Source organism: Dermacentor variabilis, chromosome 7, assembly GCF_050947875.1.
Source record: "Dermacentor variabilis isolate Ectoservices chromosome 7, ASM5094787v1, whole genome shotgun sequence".
Taxonomy (NCBI): Eukaryota; Metazoa; Arthropoda; class Arachnida; order Ixodida; family Ixodidae; genus Dermacentor; species Dermacentor variabilis.
Window position 1 is genome coordinate 118360063 of NC_134574.1, and position 13875 is coordinate 118373937.

At 44.7% G+C, this 13875-nt stretch overlaps 1 protein-coding gene across 1 annotated transcript in view; it reads left to right on the plus strand.

Annotated features, from left to right (window-relative positions):
- Window positions 1-2139: 2139 nt before the first annotated feature.
- Window positions 2140-13875, plus strand: part of LOC142587069 (uncharacterized) — a 474295-nt gene continuing 462559 nt past the window's right edge. Inside the window, exon 1 of the mRNA XM_075697958.1 lies at window positions 2140-2182. The gene's annotated coding sequence lies outside the window, so the exon portion shown is untranslated. The remainder of the gene's footprint in view (window positions 2183-13875) is intronic.

Genomic DNA, 13875 nt, shown 5'->3' on the forward strand with positions numbered 1-13875 from the left:
TTTCCAAGCGGTGATTAAAACACAGGTGACTTAATAAATGCGGTCTCAGGCATAAACACGAATATATGTTAAGGTTTTAGGTATACTGCGTTAAGTAACCCTCATAAAAGCTATAAAACGGTTCAGCATGAGTGCAGTGAACGAAGATTTAGTAATTCATATCTCTATTCAAGTCTACAAAAACAACGCCATAAACGAACACGAACATTATGCTGACCGCAATAGAAGATGGCGCTTAGCTGCAGATTGTTGCTTGGCAAGCACGGTAAATATTTTAGAGAAATAGATTAGAATACAACAGAACATACAGAAGCAGCATTCAAAATCCATGTTTGAGAGTTCTATCTGAGGCTTCTCATGGAGAATCGAGTGGAAGCCGTGCGTAGTTATACATTGAAGCACTGCTAAAGAAATGTGAGGATACCGTGAATGCTCTCAGCCATAAGCATAAATTTGCTTATATATTATGTTATATTACATTACAAAAGTATATAGAAGCTATATATAGAATGCTAAATCTCATGGCTGAAGTATTGTGACACGGGGAGTAATTTCGAGCTCCTAATAGTGCGCTGTACCTTATAAGTCTAACCTTAAACAAGGTCACATAAAGTGCAGCTAGCTACAGCTTTCTTCTCCAGTACAACGAATAGTGATAACGCAAATATGCGCTGGTAATTATTTCGCAAGCGAAGCTCACTTTTACCTCCTACCCCATTTCAAGTAAGGCATCCATAAAAATCACATAGGTAATCAAATTTTTTATTCTCAAACAATTGTTATCAATCTTTCAGCGAGAAAATGAAAGCTTCCGGTGAGTACAGTTTGTATGAAACCTTTTTTTAAAGCACGTTACGCAGCTGTTTCGTTGTGCTACTGTATTGATACATTTTCAGGAAAAGCAGTATTTAAGAACAATACATGAATTTACAATGCTTATCCGCACATATTTTACATGCAGAAACCTTTCCGTAGAAAGTAGCCCAATCGACTTAGACACATTGGTGGCACAGAAATCATTTCTCTATGTTTTTTTTATTATTTCCTTTCCCGAAGAATCTGCATCTGTTAAACATTTATATTCCATGTGCCTTTCAAATGTGCACATTTTTTAACCGTCAGTAGACTTATCCCAACTCAAAGAACACAAATTTCAATCGATTATTTAGAAACTGGGCGGGACCTTTCTAGCGCACCAATTAAGGCTACAGTATTCCTTCTTTGTTTGGCACAGTCTTACACATGTCTTCACACAGTGGTATATACTTATATTTATTACTAATCTATTTGCGGCTTGCGATCTACATTTTTTTTTTACAAATACACTTTACTCATGGTTTCATGAGCTGTTTACAATGCCGACTTACATGTGCTTTTATTCTGCGTCTCCTTGCGCACAATTTAGGATGCTAAGGAATGTAAGATGCAATAATGCATAATTATACCTTTACTGTCATTATTTAGTAGTACTGTGTAATTTACTGCACACAAAGGACATTCTTCTGAAGCGCCGGAGCGCTTTACATGCAACAAAAATATATGTCAATTTCCATATAACCTATTTCCTAACCCTATAAATGCAAGAAGTCGAAGTGATTACAACGCTGTATATAACAATTTATTTCGAAAAACTGAAAATAAAAATCTTTCTCTACGGCAAGCGAGAATCGCGACCATCATGATAAGAATTCCATGTGCCCGATCACCTTTGAGTGTCAACACACAGTGGAAGCCAAATGTTCTTTGACCTCTTCTGTAGCGGCGATGACGCAGCAATGACGTTGGCCATAGAAGTATTTGCCCTTCTGATGCGTAAATGTATGACGCTTTTTCCCATCAAATAGGCATATTTACAATCTATTTTAGCTCCCCTATGTAATGCCATCCCTTACGTAATGCCACCAAAAAATAAGGAAAAAACGCTTCTTTCGCAATACTGTTGCTCTGGCGGTAGCAATATATAGTGCCTTTTCTCTCAGCAGTCACACTGAGCTGCTACTGTGCGTAGGCGGAGAGCAAAGACATGGCTTTACGGAACCTCACTTATTGTGGCTTTGCTTTGGTCCTGCTCAGCCTGCCTGAATTCAGCGTTGCTGGATCAAGTTCTAATCCAGGGCGGAGGGTAGAACTCGAGGGCGATCCCGCTGAGCCTGACCGAAATGGCTCAAATACGTTTTATACGGTGAGAGCATTTTCTGGCTTCCTCTATATACGTGCAATTTAGCTCTTAGTACTCTTAGTACCTCTTTTAAGATGTCCTCCCCCGAATGCTTTTTCAGGATACGTTAGGGAGGAATTTTACATTATTGCAAACTGCTGCAGGAACGCTTTTCGTAAATATATGCTGGAACATCATTCCTTTATTAGCAGACTTAATGTGACCCCTATAAGAAATGTTCAATGTAAAATTCAGAATAACACAAATGGGGGAAAATATAGAGGCGATAATTTTGTTTTCAACGGAAGAAAAAGAAAGCAAATGTAAATAATGAATATATTCCTTCAAAAACCGCACAAGCGCAAATGTGCTCCATAAAGGCAAATGAAGAAGCTGGAACAAGCAGATTTCATATTCTGTGCGAACCCCGTCATTGTGAAGAATGTAGATGTTTAAGGACAGAGACGGCACTGCTGTTCACTTAGTGAAGTACGAAATTGCTAATTATTAGAGGAGGAAGGAAACCGATTAGGAAAAATCAGGTGAACCGAGTTGTACCATGACAAAACAATGAATTACCAAAAAATAAAAGCCTTTGAAGTAGAATGGTCAAGATAGTATATAAAAACAGCAAATGCGACAGTAGCTAAGATATCACAGATTGCAGTCACACATGCTAGTATTCGTCTCTTGTAACGAAGGACGCGGTGATCAAATGACTTATCATGAAAGTATCCAACTTGAGATATAAAACAGAATTTCCAGAATAATGAACGACGATATACCAAATAAATATAACTAGCATTCATAGTTATACTATCACAAATGTGGAGTGAGATGCGAATAATGTGGAGTAGTAAGACTCCCCAAAAGGTAGGCTCGCCGTCGAAATATGCATCCTTCTGAAAATAGGCGAGGCAACGTGAACGTATATTTAATCCCGCCACCTTGTGCTCAGCACTGCAAGGCCTTAGACCCGACCACGGTGACCACACAGAAACTGAGCCGGGTTTCTTTTAAGATGTCAGCCTCATTTATATTTGCTACCTCCGCAAATGCAGTAACATAATAGCATGAAACTACTTGCCTTTTTAATAGCCAACGAAATTACAAAGCAAAACAGATGAGAAAGAAATATTTGACACCTGCCGATCAGAACTAACAACGAACATAAAATCGGGAAGATTGAAATGGTATATTAGGAAGTTATTTTTGTCCCCTATTTCAGCGGTAACAAGTAAGAAAGCCTGACGTCAAAAAACTTACGCTATACGACATATTGATACGGCGAAACCAAGGGGGGCACCAGTCAGAGGACGACGATTTGACATGCAGAGGGGGAATCAGTTCCGATAGGCATCTTGTTTATGCATCGTTCTCTCTCTTGTAAATAGTTTAACCACATCTTTATATGTGACATCTGTAACGTAACAATATGGATGAAATGCGTGTCTGTTTTTTTTCTCTCTATTGCAATTTACGTTTTGATCCTAGCCGGTGAGAATCATGCCTGCGCTGTGTGTGCAGAAGAAGAAAGAGCAGCCTATTTAATCTTCTGTTTCAAAGCATTCGCACTTCCAAGGCGCGTCCTGATGTCCACACTAAGTGCGTTTTATGTACACACAACATAACAAATGTAGAAAGAATCCACCACCAGTGCGTGTCCTCTTAAAGTGCGCTTTTAACATTTCTGTGTGGCACTGGTATAAGTGATATACTTTTTCTTCACCTACATCTAACAATCAGCTGAAAAGTAATCGATGCATGGTATTTCTCTCTTAGTTGCGAGTTCTAAACAACACTGGAACACTTTTCCAGCACATTTTTCTTAAAACATGTGTGATGGAACTTATTGCCTATCAACCGAACATTTACGTTAGCTTCTTAGCTGCATCCACCGTGTAACTTCGTGACACAAATTCTTGTTCTTAGGGAGCACAAATCAAACGATGCAAATGCGGCAGCAGGTACATGTGCGATTTTCAAGCTCTGAGTTTGCGAAATTTCCGCAGCTCTTTCGAGCGGGAGCTTTTGTATTTTCGTGGGCGGCAACTTCTTCCCACGCACATCTGTATATCTGTCGGAGTCTTGTGGTCCACTGTTGTCTCAAAATATTTCCTATAAAAACACCTGCGACTGCTCGGCAGACTTGCAGCGACGTCAGGGCAGGCATAGGGGACTTGACACATTGCAGTTTAATGTATATACTGTTGGCGCTGTGCTCTATTATCCCAGAAATTTATAGAACACTTGAATACATGTTCTTTTTACGTACGATCCAGTCCGTCGGTTAACTTCTTTGAATTGACTGGACGTGATAGGTCACCATGTGCTTGGCACCTCGAAAGGTTTCTACTTTTGATGCGGACGCAATAGAGACGTACCATTATGCTCAGCATGCCGATTGCTTTCTTTACAACAATATTTTGCTTCTCTGCTGAAATTTACAACAATGCAATTTTTTTTGCGTTGTGGTGACCATCCAATCCTTTGCACTGATGAACGCACTTTACTCCCCCGTATTGCAAGCGGGAATCAGCTTTTAATCACTCAGTTAAATACGTATTCCTTGAGGAGCATCCTCGTGCATTGCATATATTCTGTGGTTATAAGCCAGTTCATCAAACCATCGGCAGCATCTTGAGATTGGGCTCCTATTATTATTTATCTATAGAGATCGCACAGCACATCGATCACGCAAATTTAAATAGTCACACTATCACCTTTTAGTGCACTAGTGGATAGCAGCACGCTGTGGCGTGACGAGAATAAAGAGACAGGCGCTGTAGATAAGACTGGTTTAAATTAGGATTCTTAAGTACTCACTGCGTTCTCACTAAGTGACAGAAAAGCTCTGCTTCATTGCGCATTACGTAATTCTACGTTGGAACGGTCAACCCAACGTGATCGATGCACAAGTGGCACCCAAAAAGGCAATTTCGTACACATCACAATCTCAAAAGACGCGAAAGAAGTCTGGTCTGGTGCACCAAATTGGACTTGGCGCTGCCTTCACCTGTCGTGATAGGCAGTTCGTAGCTTGCACTGATACTAGCCTAAATTCGGAACGCTATCAGGTGCAATAAACTATTTATCATATTTTTTTACATTTCTCCTGCACATGCTCAAGCACGACAGAAAAATTCTCTTCCTTCGCAAACATGAATTAGAGGCTGCTGGCACACGAGTCTTACTTTGGACCGTGGCGTAATGGTAACCGTGCAGTCAGCAATACAATTGCCACTATAGCCTTTCTACAAGTCACTGTGCTAGACACACCGCTTTAGATATGCCACAACGTTTTGTACTCGTACACACGCACTTAATTCGTACATGGTTATGATTCATGAGCCCTTTTCCTCCCCAGTTCACTTCACGAGGGGAGAGCAGCATGCCACACCAAGCTACAGGTTATAGGCAGACCTATGACGATTTCCGTGCATAAATTTTTTTCTCTCTATCTCATAATTTTCTGACTTTTTGAGAGGAAACATGCGTTTCAATGCAAAAATTTAGAGATGATGCATCTTCTGAGCGCTGTAAGCCCAGAATACCCAGTAACCCTACATTGGCTTTATGAGAATACGTAAGCCCCAATCGATCAGTGCCCTCCGTACGAAAACGTCTCAGAGATAGGTTGTGTGTGCCTGCAAAGCTTTTTGAAGCGTGCCATAACATGTTAGTCTGGAGGCGGAGGAAGAAAAGAAGGGAAAATACGAAGGCCAACCAGACACACGTGCGCTCGCCTACACTACACGAGTGAACGCGTTTAAAGGGACACTAAAGGCAAATATTAAGTCAAGCTAATGTGATTGATTAGTGCTCGAAAATCACTTAGGCGTCAATATTATCGCGAATAGAGCCTTAGTAATCGAGAAATTGAGGAAAATGCAGGACATGATTAAAGACTCCCCCGGTATATTCACGTACTTGCCCGATAGCGTAAGCACTCCTCAGCTTAGCGCTGTCTCTAGTACTTAACCACTCGTTGCACAATTATCCATGTATTAAAACACGTAATAAAATGCTGCTTGTCCAGTTCTATTTCACTTTTAGAAAAAAGAACTAATTAAAATAACACTGACAATGATGCGCGTAGTCGAAACGTTTCGTTTTCGCTCGACACCGCGCCACCCACGATTTCGTGTTTCAGTATTTAAACCGTAGTGACGCGCAGGTTTTGCGGGCTCGCGATACTCGTACAAACTGCAATTAGCAGAGCATTCAATTTCCATGTGACGTCGTGTGATACCCGAACCATCTACGCCACTTGACCAAAAAGCAGTTGCATCCTCTCTGGATGAATGTTAGGGATGGATGTTGTGAGCGTCCCATTAGGAACGGGACGGTGGGTTGCTCTACCAAGTTCTTGCTATTGTACTGCCTAATGTCAAAGCTAGGTTGAAAAAGACCAAAGGGAAAAAGAAAAAAAAAACCAACAATGAATTCTGGTAACCAAATTTTCTGACCCCCTATTGTTAATCTCGTTTTTCCACGTCTATGTTTTTTCTCATTAACCTTTTTTCTTCCACATTCTTCCAATCGCCTCTTACTAATATTTATTGCGGACATGTTTAATTTCCCTTGCTCTTGATGAACCCAAATGCTTCAAGGAGGCAGTGGTGCCCAAATAGACCGCTGGGCAGCATCTTCACATTCTAATAAAACCTCCTCCATCGTTTCCCTAGCTTCACCGCAGAAAGCCGGTGCGTCTTCTTCCTTCTTATCTCTCGCTTATGCGCTGTCTTTGCTCCCTACCGCCGTCTGTCGGGCGCGGTTATATACGCGGACGGCAGCAAAGGATGGCGCTGGCGTATGCAACGCCACCATGCCCCTGTTTCGGTGGCGGGAGATATGAATTGAAGAAAGTATACGGACCCTTCAGATGCAATTTTCTCCTAAACAAAGTATTTTCTTGTCACGAAGAAAGCGTTACGAGGTTTCTGGAATGCCATATAAACAGTCCAAGTCTACTTAGTATTTGCCTTTATTGTTATTAAAGGATGAAAATAAAGGAGAAGCGCGTAATAATTTACTTTCTTTGTGAACACGAGCGGTTGTCCATCACTTCATGCCTACAACTGATCACTGAGGCCAGTGGACATCATGGATCTGTGCAATTCTGGCGTCTCATTGTAAGTCAGTGACACGGATGATGAGGCGGCCGAGGATAAAGGATAAAACGACGTTAAAACAATACCTGGTTTATGTAAAGCAAAAAGAACATTTTACAGTGAATTTGAATGCAGCCGAATCTTCGCAAGAAAATCAGTAAAGAAGAGTCCAAACACATACGTTCGCCTTCCTTATACTAAACAGACTTTCAGTTTGCATCGCAATCTATTGTAATGCATTTTAAGAAATAACACGTCTAAAGCTTGATGCCATCATGGAACACAACAAAACACAATATGATTCAGTCAACCTTCTAGCGCTGCGTTACTACAATATAGCGATGGCTTTTCAAATGCTGCACAGTGGAAGCTTCGTTCACTGTATACCGCACCATTAAAGCTCAGAAGCAAGAAAATGTAGTAGAAAATTACGTCAATGAATTTGTTGGTGCTGCCCTTCTACAATTTCGTATTGATCTTTCGCTAGGCAAGCGTGCAATACTCGTCGAATAGTAAGTAAAATCTCCAGGAAGCATCTCAGGGTCAAGGATAAATTCTTAGGCTTGTTCATTTCTTCTACACCTACAATTTACGAGTGACTGTTGCATCGTGCGAGTATGGGTGTTATTGGTGCTTAGATTTACAAAAGAGTAAAATAAAACTGTAAACAATAAAAAACTGGTGGTCTTAACTATGGTTGACATCTACATAAAGTGAAGCATGCCTGGTTTAATTGGTATGGTATAGTTGTCATCAATCATATAGGCGTTCTGCAGCGAACGGTTTCTGTCTTTTCAATGCGCGTGTACTGTGAGTCCGTCAAAAAGATGTTTATTGGGAAGGAGGATCCACCAGTGAATTCCACCGCAAATACATTATACTTGAACAGAGCTTGAGTCTCGAGCATCTACTCTTCGTGAGTCAGTGGCAATGGTAGTGGTAAGATGCTTTTATTCTTACAACCACTTAAGTGAGCAGAAGACAAAGCCTGAAGACTGAAGGCGACGTAAAAAAAATTGCGCCAGAAAAACTCAGACGATGACTGTGGTCGGTAATGCGTTAGCATTAAATCGGCAAAGCTACACTACGTATGACCACCGTAGAAACGATGTGTATGAGGCGGGTACTGCAGCGGTACTCGTCTTTCGTCCTTTCTTAAGAAAAGTCGGCGCCACGTAGATCCGCCGCCGCGAAGCCAGCCCTTGACCTCCAAAATGAATGGATCAGCGAGGTCTGAGAACGCTGAGAAACGCGTCCAACGACAACTAGACTCTTCGCTTGGGAATATTTCTAAACACGTTATGCCTCCTTGTGCCGCCGGCGAGAAGAATCCAGCGCATAACAACCGAGACAAGAAGCGTGGCGCGCTGGTGCTTTCAAAAGCTGAGAATTGCTGCTTTGCTTGATGCATGCAAAGTGGCACAATATTCAGTGACGAAAGTAGGCCAGAAGTTTTGACGTAGTAGTTTTTCGGAAACTGGGATAATCGTCCAGTTACCGCGAAAGGGATCGCACTAGATCCCGCAAGACCCGACACCAAACAGCGATGCGGCCGTTACGAGAAATTAGAGAAACGAGTAGACAGCATCGAGAAGAGCCTCGAGGAACGTTTTGCAAAACACATGGCACATATGACGGAAATGTTTAATAACGCGGTAGATAAGCTCTCTGAGCAAATAACACAAGTGTTCGCCGCGCACGTGGCGCGCTTAGACGACATAGAAGCGAGGCTGCCGCCAGCTGCCGGTAGACCAATAAGAACGATGAGCAAGCCGTACTCTAGACAGCAACAACACAATCAGCCGCAGCAAAGCACGCTCACAGACGTAGAGGCGCAACCAAGTCGCCTCGATGACACGATCCGACTCTTGCGTCGCATCACGAATAGACGCAATGGTATGCCTGAAGAGTGCGCGATCCGTCTCGTGCAGGCGTACGCTATAAGCCGCATAACGTATGTTGCCCCCTACCTTAAGTGGATAGGGTGCGACAAAAACAAGGTCGAATGCATGATACGAAAGGCTTTTAAGAGGGTGGTCGGCGTTCCACTCAACGCGAGTACCGACAAGTTTCTGGAGCTCGGGCTTCACAACTGACTTGACGAGTTAATCGAGGCGCACGACATTGCGCCCCCAATACGAACGATTATCTAATTCAAAGACAGGACGATGCATCCCCAAGACACTCGACATCGCGTACCACACTCAGCACTGAGAAAATATGGCGGTTCAGGCCTCGGTCCGCGACCGCCTGGTCATCCCGCCGCTTCCCAAAAACATGCACCCGACGCACCACGGAGCGAGAGGCAACAAACGAGCAAGAGACCTTCAGAAGATGTTTGGCAACAGCAGCGAGGCGGTGTACGTAGACGCTGCGCGATATGAAGGAAAGAGAAGCGCACACGCGATCACGGTTGCAGACAGCACGGGTAAGTGCCTCGCGAGCGCCACGGTGACACACGGAGGCGGCCGAAGCAGCCGCAATAGCCCTAGCACTGGCCACGGTGCCTAGCGCTGCGATCGTGATCAGCGACTCGCAGGCGGCAATCCGCGGCTTCGCGCGCGGTCGCGTCTCGCGGGAACCGGTCCGCATACTCCAATTTTGTGACGACGGCGATTCGTCATCGCCCTCTCAACCCCAAAATTCTACGGTCTTCCTCCTCTGTACCCCGGCACACACCAATGTCCCGCTCGCGGGCAACGAGGCGGCCCACGCCACGGCTCGAGGTCTCACACGCCTTGCCGCCGCAGATTATGTGGTGGCCGCCCCCGCCCCCGAGAGCGGGGCATGAGATCTGCCTGATCGAGACACTACAACAGAAATGCGGCAACAAGAATCACAATGGGCGTGGGGCGATCGCCGGACCGCGTTCAGAGACCTCACCCAACACTACAGACTCCAAAGACGCACATTCCCGCCACCACACGACAAGTTAAAGAGGAATGAGGCCGTAACTTTACGCTTGCTCCAGACACACACCTACCCTAGCCCCGCGGTCCTACATCACTGCTACCCGGGTTTATATCAAACAGAGGCCTGTAAAGCTTGCGGACAGCGAGAAACGCTGCCACACATGCTCTGGGAATGTGCCGGCAACCACGGTAATGGGACCACATCCGTTCGCGACGCGTCCGCAGTCGCAGCCGTTACCACAATACGGGAAGCCTCAAGCTCGCTCTTTCCTGACGTCGCCCCGGCTGCGGGAGCCTCCGGAGACCTTCTCCTTCGGCGTCGCGCCCGCTGGGAGGCGGCTCTCAAAAGTTCAGAGTTGACAGACCAGCTCCGGGCCGTCCGGCAAGCCAAAGGTGCCGCCCGAGTCCAAGGACTTCGAGCCGCCACCTGAGGCCACCACAACGTAACTGCCGGACCATTCATTAATAAAGTTTCTTCTCTCCCTCTCTCTCGAACAGTAGTACTTACCCAGACCCGCGTCTACAGTCACCCATGTAGCCATGAAATAGGTTCGTTGAAGGGCGGCATGCATGTGGCCATTACCATACACATACTCAAAGACTGACGTTGTCCCTATGCTTTGTTTCGAACCCGGTTGCGTCAGTACAACGGCCTGATGCGCTACCCATTGGATCACTGACTACCCAGTGAGCAAGGTTGGCGGGAAAACAAATCGATACAAACACACATCGTCCCAAACATACATAGACGGATACATACATAGCTCCCGTAGAGTTCGGGAAGGGCCCTAAGAATGCTAACGCATTAAAAAGTTTAGGACACCCTTCTAACGATGACTGTCGAGAAAGATGCCTTGAGGATTTATTAATTGCAACAACAATACGTACTACCACGGTCGAATTGAATTGTGTGTGATGCGAGTACTGCAGGAGGATTCCTCCTTCGCGTTTCCTTAAGAACACTCTGTGCCACCTATCGGCACCGCCGCGAAGCAAGGCGCAGGTGTGCGTGTGAACACTCAGAAACATCTCATGCGGCAACCACGTTCCTATCCGGACACGCTGCACTATCTAGTGCCGCATAGAACGACAGAAAGCTGAGCTAGTTGGTAAGGATTCATTATGCAAAATAGAAGTGAGGCGTGCAGACAGGACACAAGAGTAGAGAAGTGTTGTCCACTTCTCTACTCTTGTGTCCTGTCTGCACGCCTCACTTCTATTTTGCATAATGAATAGAGCCGCTTCACAGAAGTTCGCACCTGGCCTCGGAGACGAGCAGTGGGGAGCGCCGCTGGCTCTGCATGCTGGGAATTGGTTCCTCGCTTCCCGCACCGCCTGTTACACATACTCAGTTACTCAAGCTAGCGAATCATTGAAAACCAGTACGTACCGAGTACATTTGTGGCATAGCCAACTAAAGCGTTTGGTTGCCCCCCTTGAGGACACCTTGTGACGTGGGCTCGTTTCCACCCAGAATCAAACAAATTAGGAGGATACTTTTGTCATTTTAGAGTGGCACATATCTATCGGGCGTCAGAGACGTTTATCAAAGAGCGGCCCTCGCCTACTGGCACATGATCAGTGACTTAAGTTTATAGCATTGTGGCATTTGTTATGACGATTCAACTGGTCCTATATTGCGAGCCAATGTCCGTCGGTGTGGTCCGTTCCACTCAACATAGCAGTTACCACTGGCAAGCCCACTGTCGCTCCAAAGGATTGTCTTAGATAATGGCTTGATGTGGTGGTGCTTGCAGGGCACTGTTGTCCGGCATGCTCAATCGTAGCGCGTGCGCTTACAGCTGCAGGGCGCACAGTTTGCGGACATCCAGTATCTCCATCGTAGCATAAGAGAAGCGTATTGGCATAAACGATTCGCCAGTGAATTGCGCTAATAATACGTTGCGCTTGCTTTAACCTCGAGCAGCTACTGTTCGTGAACTAGTGGCAATGGCACTGGCACGGACACAGGTCTTAATCTTGTTTGTAAACAGGGATGAAGTGCCTCAGACAGGCTGGCCAACGTTTCGATAGGAGGACCTATCTTCGTCAAAGGCGGCCTCGTCATCCTCGGCGTGTTAGTTTTAAAGGGTTAGTGCAGTGACGTCACGTGCGGGTGTTGTCGCTGGCGGCTGTGCTTACAGACAACTAAACAACCCAGAACATTACCGCAAACTAGATAACGACCCGACATTGTCCTACACAGTGACAATTACCAACAGGCTGAAATCACTTTTGGCTGATGAATTGATAACACCATCAGAATACAAATTTCTTAAACCAAGCAACAAAACTGCCGGACGTTTTTACCTCCTTCCGAAAATTCATAAAATTCCATCCGCTGAACTATACACTGCTATTATCCCAGGCCGTCCGATAGTATCAAACAACAACACCCCGACAGAGAGTATCTCCACATTCCTTAACCACTACCTTGGTGACTTGCCAAAAGCACTTCCGTCATTTGTACAAGATACGCCCCACCTCCTGAGAATTATAGAAGACATTAATACTAAAGGCACACTACCCCACAACACAATTCTCGCAACACTAGACGTCACGGCGCTGTACACCAACATTCCAATCCCTGATGGTTTATCTTCGATAAAACAAACGCTGTCTAAACACAGTGCACAACACTCGACTGAAGTCTACCTGTCTCTCCTTGAATTAGTTCTCACACATAACTACTTCGAATTTGAAGAGAATTACTACCTACAGATACATGGTACAAGCATGGGTACGCCTTTTGCACCAACCTACGCGAACATATTTATGGGGATTCTAGAAACAGATTTCCTATCGCGCTGCACTACCAAGCCCCACACATACCTACGATACATAGACGACATACTCATAATCTGGGGACATGGTCAAGACAGTCTAGATAAATATGTAGCCTTTCTAAATTCTGTTCACCCAACAATAAAATTCACATCAGAATCCTCAACTGAGCGCATAAACTTTCTGGACACAACAATATACATTGACAATGGTGAACTAAAGACAACGCTGTATAGGAAACCTTTCGACAAACAACAGTACCTAGAATATACCAGCCACCATCCCAGACATTGCAAACAAGGCATCTTTAAAGGCCAAGCCACACGACTACGTCGCATTTGCGTTGAAAACCAAGACTACATAGATAGACTCGATCACCTTAAAGAAACGCTATCAAACAGGAACCACCCGAACAGTGACCTTCAAACAGCTTACATCGCTGCAACCAAACTTGATCGAGCCGAAATCCTCAAGCCCCGCCCGAGGATCTCAAGAACAACAACGCCTCTTCTTACTACTAAATTCTCAAATGCACTCCCAAACGTGAATAACATCCTAAGTAAATACTACCCGATTCTCACCAGCAACCAGAAACTTAAGAAGATTTTTCCCGACCCTCCCAGAGTGGCCTACAGACGCAACACTAATTTTAAAGATGTTCTTGTGCACGCCAAACTACAGAAAAAGAAGAAGTTGGGAACCAATCCCTGTGGCCGCCCCAGGTGCTCTACATGCAAACACATTCAATCTACTACTACAGTAAAAAGTACAGCGTCGAATTACACACACAAGGTAACTTCGGCTTTCACCTGCACATCAAGCAACGTAGTCTACTGTCTAGAATGCGCCGCTTGTAGCAAACAATACATAGGTGAGACTGGACAACAAATTAATACAAGACTCAATG